Source organism: Acomys russatus, chromosome 5, assembly GCF_903995435.1.
Source record: "Acomys russatus chromosome 5, mAcoRus1.1, whole genome shotgun sequence".
Classification (NCBI taxonomy): Eukaryota; Metazoa; Chordata; class Mammalia; order Rodentia; family Muridae; genus Acomys; species Acomys russatus.
The window spans coordinates 71720170-71734583 of NC_067141.1; the positions used below are offsets into that span (position 1 = coordinate 71720170).

The 14414-nt window shown below is 42.9% G+C and overlaps 1 pseudogene; it reads right to left on the reverse strand.

The window, feature by feature from the left end:
• Positions 1 to 12870: 12870 nt before the first annotated feature.
• LOC127190182 (uncharacterized) lies at positions 12871 to 12927 on the reverse strand (annotated as a pseudogene).
• Between the last annotated feature and the right edge of the window lie 1487 nt (positions 12928 to 14414).

Below are 14414 nucleotides of genomic sequence, written 5' to 3' on the forward strand. Positions count from 1 at the left end.
CAAACTGTGGCTCTTGGAAGATATTCTCCATTTTATTATTATCATTACTGTTGCTGTTATTTCATTTTTAGTGGCCACTGTATATGAAGGCTCCTGGAGTTAAAAGCACAGTGAGATATAGAAAAGATATTGCTTTTGCCTGCGTTTCCTGAAGCCGATATCAATCTTTTATTTCATATACTTCAGGCTGGTTATTGCTTTAAATGAAGGCTTGGGTGCATTAGCCATAGTAAGACGGGAGCAAAGAAGAGAATTCAGATAGCAATAAGCAACGTCACGGGGAAAGAACTGCCGTCCCTCCCACGCCCACGAAAGAGGTCACGAAGCCACTGGACGTGAAGACGCAGCTGAGATCAGCTAACTCAAGGGATGACTCCAAGGAACAGGCTTTTTTCTGTTTTCTTTTTTTTTTTTTTTTTTTTAAATTTTTAAAAAATTTATTCTTGTTACATCTCAATGGTTCTCCCATCCCTTGTATCCTCCCATTCTTCCCTCCCTCCCATTTTCCCCTTATTCCCCTCCCCTATGACTGTTCCTAAGGGGGATTTCCTCCCCCTGTATATGCTCATAGGGTGTCAAGTCTCTTCTTGGTAACCTGCTGTCCTTCCTCTGAGTGCCACCAGGTCTCCCCCTCCAAGGGACATGGTCAAATGTGAGGCACCAGAGTTCGTGTGAAAGTCATATCCCACTCTCCACTCAACTGTGGAGAATGTTCTGTCCATTGGTTGATGTGGGTAGGGCTTTAAAGTTTACCGCCCGTATTGTCCTTGGCTGGTGCCTTAGTTTGAGCGGAACCCCTGGGCCCAAATCTGTTTTCAACTAGAAGAAGGAAGGAAGTGGTTTTACTGAGCAGAAGGACACAGTCTGGTGGCAGCAGGGACAACTGCCCCCGCATCTCAGATCCTACGTGAAGCATTTTGCAGCAGTTAATCACTTACGTCACCTCTGGCTTAGAATTATAAGGTCTGAGGACATATCTATCAGGAGCAAACACCAGTATTTGAAAAATGTTTTGCAAAACACAATTGTCTTGGAGCCAGTCACAATCTTGAGAGGAGAATGGAGCACAAGTTGAGTAAACGGAGGTAAAGCAATCACAACCAAGTAATGTACAGACGAGAGCAGTCATAAGCAAGTAGATGGTCCCGTCCACTTGTCTTATGGCTGTTGCAGAGGAGGAATGACAGAAAACACTGACACACATGGGGAGGAAAGGAATTCCTAATCACTGATGTGGAGGTGGAAATCAGCCTGGAGGTTCCTCCAGGAACTAAAAGGAGACACCACGTGATCCAGTTTAACCGCTCCAGCCTATCAAAAGAAACCTATCGGCAGCAGACCCCAGACACATCTGTGTTGATTGCAACACTGTTCACAATAACTGACGCGATACAGAACGAGCCTCGATGTCTGTCAACAGACGAATGGAGTAAGAATGTTTGGCGTACAGACACAGTGGGATTTTATTCTGATGTAAATAGTGATGAGAGAGACTAGAGAGAAAGCTTGAAGCTGACCTAGGTTCGGCTCCCAGCACCCACACTGTGCAGCATATGACCCCCGGTAACTCCAGTTCTAGGGGTTCTGACCCCTTCATCTAGACCCATAGGCATCTACATACACATGGCACACATATAGGCAAGCAGGCAAACACACACTCACACACACACTCTCACACACACACACACACACACACACACACACACACACACAAATATATTTGTAAATGAGGGATTAAGCTGTTGGTTTGCAGGAAAACACATGGAACCAGAAGTCAACAGGCTAAGTGAAAAAAAAATCAGACTTGGATAACTGAGTTGGTGATGCTAGCCTGTAACCCAGCAACTCAAAAGGACAAAGAAGGGGCATCAGATCACAAGTTCAAGGCTTTCCTGGGTTACAAAGTGAACTCAAGGCCAGTCTAGAAAACTTAGTGAAGCCCTGACTCAAAACAAAAAGGGAAAAAGAGGGTTGAGGATGTAGTGGTTCTCTGGGTGGGAAAGACCATCATTTCAAAGCCCTGCATTGAAAGAAGGGAAAAAGATTGCTAAGTATCACACTGTCGTTCAGAGGTGAGGAGGACAGAAAGGGGACCACACGGGTAGAAGACACAAGTCTAAAGATACAGAGAGAGGAGACCAAGAAAGGATAATGGAAGGGAAAAAAGACAGACTAATATTATATAGTCTCTCTCATGTGTGGAACTTAGGGTTATATGTATGAAAATGAAAATAAATGGGGAATAATTAAAGAAGGGGCAAGGTGTGACAAGAAAGAGTGACAGGCTGACAAATGTGAGCAAAGTACAAGAATAAATAGGATATGTAATGACGCCATAAAGAAATCCATTGTTTTTCATGTTACTTCAAAAACCTCAGGGCTGACAAAGTGGTTCAGTTAGGAAAGGCACTGACTGCCAACACTGGGGACTGAAGTTTGACTCCTGAGACCCTCATGTTCAAAGGAGAAAACTGACTCTCACAAGTTGCCCTCTGGCCTCTACGCATGCTCTGTGTTGTGTGCACATAGACACACAAGGACAAATAAACAAATAAATACAAATGAAACAAAATTTTAATTAATATTAAAATAAGCAGGTTCTAAAACAAGCCACTGGAGCAAATGCCATTAGTGTCTGAGACCAGAACAAGTTTTGATGTTGCTAGACATTTATACCACTTCTCCATGGACTACAGAAAAACGGATCCAATTTCCCCCAGATGCCCATAAATCTGCCTTTTCTTGCCTGCAGCCTAACGTTCACTACCCTCTTTCATACACTGTGTGCCCAGTCAGGCCATGTTGATTCACTCACTGGATCCTTGTCTCCACTCTTCAGTAATACTTTCTTCCAAGGTTATGGGGTGTGGGCTTCCATAAAACATACATGTAAAGATCCAAACCAACTGCATCCTTATCTTGCCAAGATCTTCAGGGAATCTCAAATTGGACACTTAAATACCTCAATACACAATGCACAACAATATTGTTGAATTGTTTAGGCTTTCTAAGGGGTGTGTGTGTGTCTGCGTGTGTGTGTGTGTGTGTGTGTGTGTGTGAGAGAGAGAGAGAGAGAGAGAGAGAGAGAGAGAGAGAGAGAGAGAGAGACGAGGGCATCAGGTTCCCTTGGAGCTGGAATTACAGGCAATTAAGAGCCATCCACATGGGGTTGAGAACCTAGCTCAGGTCCTGGCAGAAAAGCAAGCCTACTTAGCCACTGAGCATCTCTTGAGCCCCCTGTTCAGGCTTTTTCTATTCTTATTTCAAGGCTACTTCTACATTAAAGCTCATTTATTGATGAGCTTTGCAGTGGTATTATCAGTACCAAAACAAATTAGTGAAAAATCTGGGGACTCATAAGAATTTTTAAGAGATTTCTTTCTAACAAATGGGTACACTGAAGACTGAGACCCAGGATCCCATTGCTCGGTTGTGAAGTCTGCAAAAAAGATCTTTGATCTTGCCTACAGAATCTCTCTTTGCTCTATGGAATTTCTAAGCCCTGAATGAAAACATGCTCAACTGAAAAAAAGTGTTTTTCTTGTTGATGCATCAAACCTTTATTCAGTTGACTACTAAAACACATGTCTAATCATGGCACATATTTAAGGCCATGAAATATTTATGATACAATGCCTGAGAGATGGGTACTGTAATTTGAGTCTACAATTGGAGAAGTCTAGGTACAGTGACTTAAATTGATGCTCTCAAATTATCATGCCAGTGCAAACCAATTTTCCTTAAAAACAGTTCATCCCCAGACTTTGACTTCCATTCTGAAGGATGGTATCTCCAGGTATATCTTAAATGACATAAATAAGTCAAGGCCAGCATTCCTTCCTCAGCCATCAAAGCACATTCTGCCTCGTGGCTGTATCACTTCTGAGCCTGTGAGACTGTTCTCGCTGCTCCTAACATTTTAGAATTATCCTACAAAAGGCCAGGGCTAAGTACATATTTGTTAAATGAAATAAAAAATTCCCAGGCAGATTCCCTGGGGTTCTGAATGCCTCCTTGCTGCTGTTTTGATGTCTCACAGGAAGCACCAGCTACATAGTAAGTTTGGATTTTGGGAAGCCACGAGTGCTTGGTGATGCATGAGATTTGAAGTAGGACAAAAATCTTCCCTTCTCAGAGACTGGGGCTGATTAGCTGGCTTCTATAGTCTTTCATTCATTCATTCATTCACTCATTCATTCATTCACTCATTCATTCATTCACTCATTCATTCATTCCCTCATTCATTACTCATTCACTCATTCATTCATTCAATCACTCGTTCATTTGTTCATTCACTCACTCACTCACTCATTCGCTCATTCATTACTCATTCACTCATTCATTTACTCATTCACTCATTCACTCGTTCACTCATTCACTCATTCACTCATTCATTCATTCACTCACTCATTCATTCATTCACTCATTCACTCATTCACTCATTCACTCATTCACTCATTCATTCATTCACTCATTCACTCATTCACTCATTCATTCATTCATTCATTGACTTTGCCCCTTTAAATCATGACACCTCTACAACTTTTTTTCCCTCCCATGAATCCACCATGACCTTTTGTGTGGTTTTCCTCCTCACATTGTACAATGTTACTAGAACGCAAGCAGATGCCCAGTAAGTATTTGTAGGACGGACAGAAAATAGTTTGTGAAGCATTGCTGCCATGTGTCAGTTCTTGTGTTAGATTTTTTTTTTAAAAAGTGAGAAGAACAAACATGACCTCTGACCTAGTGAGGTTAAAGGTCTAGTAGGGAAGGCAAAGACGCATCAGTAAAATCCCTACAGCCAAAGCTGACATGGGTAGAATCTGGTAGGTGTTAAGCTCACAGTAGTGGGCAGGACTCTCGTCAGAGCTCTGAGCTGGCCAGAAAAGGGTGCTTCCTTGAGAAAGTGAAGCTTCAACTGTGGTTTTATTTGTGAGTGTGATGTGACAAGAGACAGAGACGAGCAAACCAGGCAGAGCAAGTAGCACAAGATGATGACAGTGGAAAGGAACCCAGGAATTACTATATGCTAAAAATGGGTGTAAACTTAAAGCTCAGTGATAATTGTGGAAGAGGGGAGGGGTGGCAAGAGTCTAAAGCCAGAGGCCCAGGGCACCTACTATTAATAGATAGTGTCCCCTCGCATGACAAGGGGAAACACACCCATGAAATCTCAACACTATGTTTGCCTGAACAAGTAGATGGCACATCAATATGGACATGGAAATGCCACATGGTCTTACCACTAGAAGAAGAGCTACAAGTGACCAGTGACTGCTGAGAGAGGAGCAGTTGGTTTAATTTAGGGACAGGTTCCCACTTGAGTTATGCATTGCCAAGGGATCAACCCTGGACACGTGAACACAAAAACAATGATGAATAGACTCGGTAAGTTGTATATGCATGTGTGCATACGTATGTATATGTGTGTGCATGTTCACACATGTATAGATATGTAGCAATAATAATTAAAGAAGAGACTATAAATTTTGGAGGGACATATAAGAAGAGTTTGAGGGAGAAAAGAATAGGAGTGATGTAGACACAGTGCCTGTGAAGAAAGTTCTCAAAGAAATAAAATTCAAAAATAAATATTTTTAAAGATGGGCATAGAGTCAGTGAAGAGAGAGGGAAGTCTAGAGAGGAGAGCCAGCGTCCGGTCAGATAGACTTCTAGCTCCCTATTCTAGAACACCGCTTGAGAGCCACAAATTGTAGGAATTTAAGCAGAGAATTGACATAATTGGATTTGGATTTCAAAACCAGTGTGAAATATTACTGATCCAGAGGAACAAGAGTAACCCAGAACTGCCTGATGAGAGGAGGAAAACATTAGCCAGAGGTCGACGGCAACGTGCTTTTGTTCCAGAGCTCCCTCTATGTTCCTCTCTCACCGCTGAACTGACGCATCTGTTTCTAAGGGAACAGCACATTTAAAATCATCTCCAAGAAGGTGTTTGGCAGCCCACCTCCTGTACCAGCCTCTGGGCAGGCACTATCTTTACAACAAAACAATGAAAGAAAGGTCACCTGCTCCAGCCTCCTCGGCAAGTGCATGCCTCGTGTTCAAGCACGGCTGGTCATATTAATAACCGTGAATGGGGAGGGTTGGGGAAGGAAGGAACAAATCTACCGAGACTGGACTGCTGGGTGCAGAAAGATGTAAAGCATTTTTGCAGTGAGGTGGGGAAAGAGAATTAAAGATGCAAATGCCAGAGAAAGTCATAGAATAAGGAAGGTTGGAAAGCCTCAAGAAGGCAAAGGGTAGGAGAGAACTTTACAGATGGGAGGTGGGGAGTGTGAGGAGCCTCAGGCTGAGGACACAGGGCGGCAACATCCATTCCAAATTTACCAAGTGGCTTTCCCTGCTTGTGTCCCCAAGGCATCCGGGATAGAATCCATCTACGGGAGCAGCCTCCAGAAGTGTGGCAACTCAAAGACCGGAGCTAAGCCACAGAGGGGCACCTAGCTCAAGGTTGGTCACTGGCTGGTTTTGCCTTGGAATGAGGCCATTGCCCTCTCAAGGGCTCCGCGTCTCCTCTGTGAAGGACTAAACACCCTGGCTGATAATAGTGTGCGCCTGAACCATTCCAATAGCACAGATGGGGAAATGCATATGCATTTCTCTGGATTTTCACAAACTCAATATACAGTGACAGGAGGCATAACTAGTAACCCAGACGCCCCTCTTGCTGCCTTCCACTTAACAAGCATAAATCAGAGTCATCCAGAAATAAAAATAACCACCTTTCACATCTGCCTCATAACATATCATGTCTTAGCACTTTAATTTTAAAGTCACTGGGAACTTTACATTTTAATTAATGAGCCATGTTTCGCAAGGCAGTGAGAAACATTTCTGCCAATTAGCATCGGGGTGTGTGTGTGTGTGTGTGTGTGTGTGTGTGTGTGTGTTCTAAATCTACATTTTTTACTGCAGGTGAATGAACAGCGACCCTTTTCTCGTGTGTGTGTGTGTGTGTGTGTGTGTGTGTGTGTGTGTGTGTGTGTTCTAAATCTACATTTTTTACTGCAGGTGAATGAACAGCGACCCTTTTCTCAATTGATTCATATGGATTTTGTCACTCCACTGTACTCACTTTTTGGCATCTCATTGTCAAGGGGCAGCTAGAATATCAGAGCCAGCTATCCCTTGACCCAGTAATGGCAGATACAATTTCCTTCATAACAGGATCACCCAGAGTGCCACCTCTGCTTGCTAGGGCTCACAGCCAAGTTTGAAAATGGCAGCTGCCTGCATGAGACTGGCATCCGTAATATGAGACAAGGGATGTATATTGCTCTCGGATTCCAGCTCAGCCCCCAGGGATATACTGCCAGCTGAAATTCCTGGCTTCGTCATTTCCTGGCTGTGCAACCTTGAACATGTCATTTCTTTTCTCTTGGCTTTTAGCTTCTTGTTATGTGAAATTGGATGGTGATTAGCACCCGCCTTTTAATAGGTGCTTTTAGACCACCAAATGAAACTGTAGTATTTTTAAAGGATCTGGATACTTAGAAGGTATTCATCAAAATAAATGATTGCGATGTTCTGCCCTCTGTATCTGCATTTCATAAAGAGGCCAGGGCAGCAGGCCAAGGCCATGTGGTAGATAAAAGTGAGCAAGATTAACACCCATAATCTTAGTACCTCTGCCCTCTCAGACCCCCTCAGTCACCTGAGGAGGGCTGAGCAGGAGGCCAAAGCTGATCTGGGACAGGAAAGAGAATTCAGAAGTCTAGACTCTTTCTTAGGATGGCAGCACACTAAGAGAGCCAGGGTGGGAGAAAGGGCTCAGCATCAGCTCAGTGTTGACCTTGACAAAGGATGGACAAAGGTTCCGGGGCTTACCTGGGAACAGCTCTAAAGACAGACAGCTAAGGCAACTCATTTGGGGGCCTAAAGAGGTGGGTATGGGAGAAGCAGAGCCAGAATGTCATGGCAACAAGGCCGAGATTAAAGACGGTGGCCTGTAATGGAACAAAGACAACCTGCCATGTCGCTGAGGTCTCAACAAAGGATTATGATTTTGTTGGTTCTGAGCCCAAGCTAGCTAACCTACCTACCCTGAGTAACCGAAGCTACAGAGTAAAAAGCACACAGGAAAAACATAGAAAAAGGACTCAGGGGCTGGAAAAGTGTCTCCAGGATACAGAACACTTGCTGCTCTTCCGGGAGTCCAGAGTTCAGTCCCCAGCACATGGCAGGCAGCTCTGAGATGCCTGTGCCTCCAGCTCCACCACACCCAACAGCCTCTCTGCCTCCCAAGGGCACTTGCCCCTTACCTAAAGGGGAGAGGGTACAAGGGGCAGGGGGAGCCCTCTTCTTCTCATTGAAGGGAATGGAGTCCACCCCAGGTGTCCCATTTCGAATCAAATGGGACAAAGGAGTCTCAAGGGAAAAGAGAAAGATGATATTGTTGACGGTGACAAGCAACGCTGCCCTGACTTTCCATCATGGTGACTGGTGTACACAGAGCCAAGGGTGGTCTCTCCTCCCAGCTAAGCAGACTTGCCTAATACTGGGGGCAAGTCTAAGCAGCATATGTCAGTGTGATAGGGCACTAGCCAGGGCACACTGGAGAGGTTCCATAGACACCTCCCAATGACAGCTTACATCATAAGCCCTGTGCCACAGCGGACACACACTGAGACAGGCCCAACGCGGTGCACATCTCTGTTGCCATCGCATTAGCTGAATAGGCCATCAGCTGGCGGCACTTCAGTGCAGCTTGTTAAATGAACTCTCCCTCCCCTCCTACCTACAGTCACGGGCTGCTTACTGCGGACTTTCAAGGGACACTGTGTGGCAGCCATGTGGCAGCCCCCGTGTCAGAGATTTCCTGGGGTCCTCCTGGGGTCCCGCTGACTATTTGTAATTCTCCTCTCTTTCCAAGAGGGCTCCTGGTCTCTGCTCGCTCCAAAGAACCACACTGCCACCTGCTGGCAGAACACGCAGGTGTGCCTGGGATGCTAGGATGTACTGGAAATCCCCAGTGCCTGTCTCTGTCTGGGAGTGATATCCTCACTCAGAAGGTCTTCCTCTTTCCTCTGCGGGAAGGGGAGGAGGGGCGGATACCGCTCTGTACGCTATGGCTTTCCCGGTGCACCTCCTGGGCTATCGCTCTTTTATTCTCTTGTTGAAAAAGATGTGTCCTCTGTGCCCCAATCCAGGCTCAGGGAGCCTGATAATGGGAAGAACTTTCATCCTCACACATCCTCACTCATCCTTTCTCCGAGGTCACAGCATCCAAGGGCAGGCTTAGTCAGATGATCTGTTGTGAGAGATTGTGTATTTGTTTCACATGTTAGTAAGTCAGAATTCACCTCACAGTTATGATGACGACGGGTGAAAAACCTTGGCCATCTGGGGATCCCCAGAAAACACCATTGTGTTGGTTAATAGATGGATGGCATAGCATTTGGATTACATCTCAGTAATGTTGCGGTGGCAGTTTTTTAAATGTCTCAGGTTGGGTTGAAAGACATGAGTGTACACAAAGCTCTAATATGCAACCACACGATCTACAAGTGCTTTTTCATTGGGTCCTCACAATCAAATAGAAAGTGAGACCAGTAATTTCCATAGGGAGCAGGGACTCAAAGGCTTGTCATTCACAGTGAGATCTGCCTTGGAATAAGTGTTCCTAATCTCTGAATTCTCGCTTGTAAGAGAGTAAGAAGAAAAACAAAATTTTCTCTTTTGAGTTAAAGAAATTTTGGGACTGGGAGCTGGAGAGTTGGCTCAGCAGTAAAGAGCAGGTGTGGCTCTTGCAGAGAGTCCTGGCTTTAGAATCCATCCACATGGTGGCTCACAGTGGTCTATAACTCCAGGGGATCTGACACCCTTTTCTGATCTCATCAGAGCCCAGGCATGCGTGTGGTGCACTTACACACATGCTAACAAGACTTTCATACATGTAAAATAACAAAATAATTTTAATAAAAAAATAAATATTAGAACAGGGGATTTAGTGGAAAACATACATTTACACTGTGTGAAAGATCCTGGAACTGTCCAGCAATTTTTATATATATATATATATATATATATATATATATATATATATATATATATATATATATAATATGTGATAGGTAGGTAGATTAATGATATATATAATTAATACAAAGTAAATAGGTAGGTAGGTGGGTAGACAAATATGATAGAAAACAACCAAAATGCCCTTTGATTGGTAACTGATATATCTATACACCGGGATGTTATTCAGTGGTTGAAAAAAGAAGCTGTTGATTACTTGTTCATTATGCACAAAGCCTTAAGTATAATCCTCATCAAGAGAGACACACAGACAGAGTTGCAGAGACACAGAGGAAACTATCACCTCATAAAAAGACACGAATGAACCTTAAATACATGTTGCTGATGAGAGAGTCCCATCTGAATAATCTATTTGCTATAGGACTCCAATTATGTGCCATCTGGAAAAGGCAAAACTCTAGAGTCGGCGAAAAGATCAGCAGTCACTAGGAGCTGGCAACAAAGAAAGGAGGCTGGAGTAGATGGAGGCCAGGGGATTATTTTCAGGTGGTGAGACTATATCTGTGTCATTATACATTCATGGCACTAAGCACTAAATCCACTGAACCTTACAGAATGAAGACTGAACCTTAATGTATGGAAATCTGAATAAATAAGGGAATAAAAGATGAGGTGCAAACTGTGACCTAATAGCCTTCAGAGGAATAAAACAATCACATTGGAATGAGAAACGGAAAGGTTGGGTCTAAGCCACTTTAAAAATAAGAAATGGAGTTTATAAGACCAAAAAAAAAGTGCATTAAACCATGACAAATGTGCCCTCACAGTGGTACACAGATGCTAGAACTGAACAGTCAAGCAGCATGCATGGCAGACGATAGTGAGCAAAGCTCCTCACCAATGAGCAGGGTTGCAGGTGAACACAATGTACCTTGCTCATTGGAGTTGAAGACATCAGTCTGAGTCGTATTTACCCTAACAGAGACACATACAGCTGGTTACATATAGAAGCATTGGTACAAATAGTATAGAAATATGTTATATAGCTTTGTCATGTACAGCAGCTGAAAGGGTCTAGAAGCAATAATAATCCAATAGACAAGAATCCATCCAGTACAAGAGCTTAGTTTTAAATACCTCCTTCCAAAGGAATTCGATTCCTTGAAGAAATGTCTGACTCAAGGATTGGTCAAGAAATATTCTATACAAATAAATCTGAAAGTCGGGTAAGGTGGGCATATCTGTAATCCTAGTACTCTGGAAGGCAGAGGCAGGAGGATCTCTATGAGTTCGAGGACAGCCTGATCTACAAAGTGAGTCCAGGACAGCCAAAGCTACACAGAGAAACCTTGTCCCGAAAAACCGGGAAGATCCAAGATGGTGACACCTAACGCACACCATGTTTGATCAGCAGGATATCAGTGATTATTCAGCAACATAAGGACCAATCTGAGAACTCCAAAACACCAGTACTGGTGACCCACAGATGAGAGAGGTCCAAACTGTGTGGAGTATGGTTGAGTCTGGCCTCCAACCGCCCAGCAAAACCACAAAGTCCCGGGTCCCCACAGAAACGGCTCACAGCCTCCGAAGGCTAGCGCCAGACAATTGTCTGGCGGGCAGCTTCTGAAATTCCAAGGTGCAGAGTGAGCCTTGGCTCGAAAAAACACCAGTGTCTGTGAGTTCTAGCACCAAAAAGACCCCACAGCAAGGAACACAAGTGGATCTGACCTCAGGTCGCCCAGAAAATCCACAGAAAGCTTCCAGGGGTCCAAGCAGCCACTGGGCCCCGCCTGAGCACCACATACTTACCTGGCTGGCAGGCAGCTCTTGAACCCCGGAGGTGCAGAGCAAGCCAGAACCTACAAAACACCAGTATCTGTAGGTTCTGTCACCGAACAGACACAACAGTTGGGACACTAGTGGATCTGACCTCAAGTCAGCCAGCAAATCCTTAGAAAGTTCCGGGGTCCAAGCAAGCACTGGGCACAGGCTCTAACCAGAGCCATCAAAGTGAGAAGAGGTCAGTGTAAGAACACAAGCAACGATCCCAGAGACCACTCAATACCACTGGAAGAAACCAGCAGTCCACCACCACAAGGCCCGGAGATACATTCACATCCAGTGCACAGGAGAAGGATTTCAAACCTCAGCCTTAAAGGAGGAAAATAAATCCCTCAGACCAGAACAGAAATACACAAAGAGATGAAATAAATGAACAAATCGCCTAAAGAAACTACAACCAAACAGGAGAAGGAAATGAATAAAAGGTTTTAAGACCTAAAAATGGAGATAGAAGCTATGAAGAAAACACATTCTGAGATAATCTTGAAAACAGAAACGCTAGAGAAGAGCACAGGAGCTACAGACACAAGCATTACCAACAGAATTCAAGAGACAGAAGAAAAAATATCAGGGATAGAAGATATGACTGAAGAAATAGATACAGCAGTCAAAGAAAAAATTAAATATAAAAAACTTTTGACACAGAATATCCAAGAAATCTGGGACACTATGAAAAGACCAAACCTAAGAATCACTGGGTTAGAAGAAAAAGAGCACTCCCAACTGCAAAGCCCAGAAAATATTTTCAACAAAACCATGGAAGAAAACTTCCCTAACCTTAAGAAAGAAATGCCCATAAATATACAAGAAGCCTACAGAATTCCAAATAGATTGGGCCAGAAAAGAAAATCCTTCTACCACATAATAATCAAAACACTAAACATACAGAACAAAGAAAGAATATTCAAAGCTGCAAGAGAAAAAGGCCAAGTCACATATAAAGGTGGACCTATCAGAATTACACCTGACTTCTCAACAGAGACTATGAAAGCCAGAAGGGCATGGACAAATGTCATGCAGATGCTAATCTTCTCTGTATCGTTCCAATTTTAGTATATGTGCTGCCGAAGCAAGCACTGCCATGCAGATACTAAGAGACCACAGATGTCAACCCAGACTACTATACCCAGCAACTTTAAACCACTATAGATGGAGAAAATCAGATATTCCATGACAAAACCAAGTTCAAACAGTACCTGACCACAAATCCAGCTCTACAGAAGATAATAGAAGGAAAACTCCAACCCAAAAGGGTAATTTTACATAGGAAATAAATAAACCCACATGCACAAAAACAAAAGAAGCTCACACATACATTCTACCACTACCAACATCAAAATAATAGGAATCAATAACCACTGGTCATTAATATCTCTGAACATCAAAGGCCTCAACTCTCCAATGAAGAGACACAAGCTAACAGAATGGATGCAAAAACAGGGCCCATCAATCTGCTGCATACAAGAAACAAACCTCAGCAATAAAGATAAATATTACCTTAGAGTAAAGAGCTGGAAAAAGCTATTCCAAGAAAACGGACCTAAAAAAAACCAAGCTGGCACAACCATTCTAGTACCTAATAAAATAAACTTTCAACCAAAACTAATCAAAAAGATGGGGAAGGACACTTCATACTCATCAAAGGAAAAATACACCAACATGATGTCTCAATTCTGAATATCTATGCCCCAAACATAGGAGCACCCACATTCATGCAAGAAACATTACTAAAGCTTAAAGCTTAAACCACACATCAAACCCCAAACTTTAATAGTAGGAGACTTCAACACTCCACTCTCACCAGTAGATAGAGTATCATGGCAAGAACTAAATGGAGAAATGGCAAAACTGATAGATGTCATGAATCAAATGGACCTAACTGATATATATAGAACTTTTCACCCAAACATGAAAGAATTCACCTTCTTCTAGACACCTCACGGAGCCTTCTCCAAAATAGGCCATATACTTAGTCACAAAGCAAACCTCAACAGATACAAAAAAATCAAAATAACCCCTTGCATTTTATCAGATCACCATTATTAAAACTGAAACTCAATAACAATAGAAACAACAGAAAGCCTACAAACTCATGGAAACTGAACAACTCCCTACTCAATGATATCTGGGTAAGGAACAAAATTTAAAAAGAAATTAAAAATGAAAGCACTGCTAAGAGGAAAGTTCATAGCACTAAGTTCCTTTATAAAGAAATTAGAGAGATCTCATACTAGCAACTGAATAACACACCTGAAAGCTCTAGAACAAAAAGAAGCAGATTCACCAAAGAGGAGTACACAACTGGAAATCATCAAACTCAGTATTGAAATCAATAAATTAGAAACAAAGAGAACAATTCAAAGAATCAACAAAACCAAGAGCTGGTTCTTTAAGAAAATCAACAAGATAGACAAACCTTTAGCCAAACTAATTAAAAGGCAAGGAAGAGTAATCAAATCAACAAAATAAGAAATGAAGAGAGAGACATAACAACAGACATTGAGGAAATCCAAAGAATCATTAGGTCATACTTCAAAAGCTTATATGCCACAAAATTTGAAAAC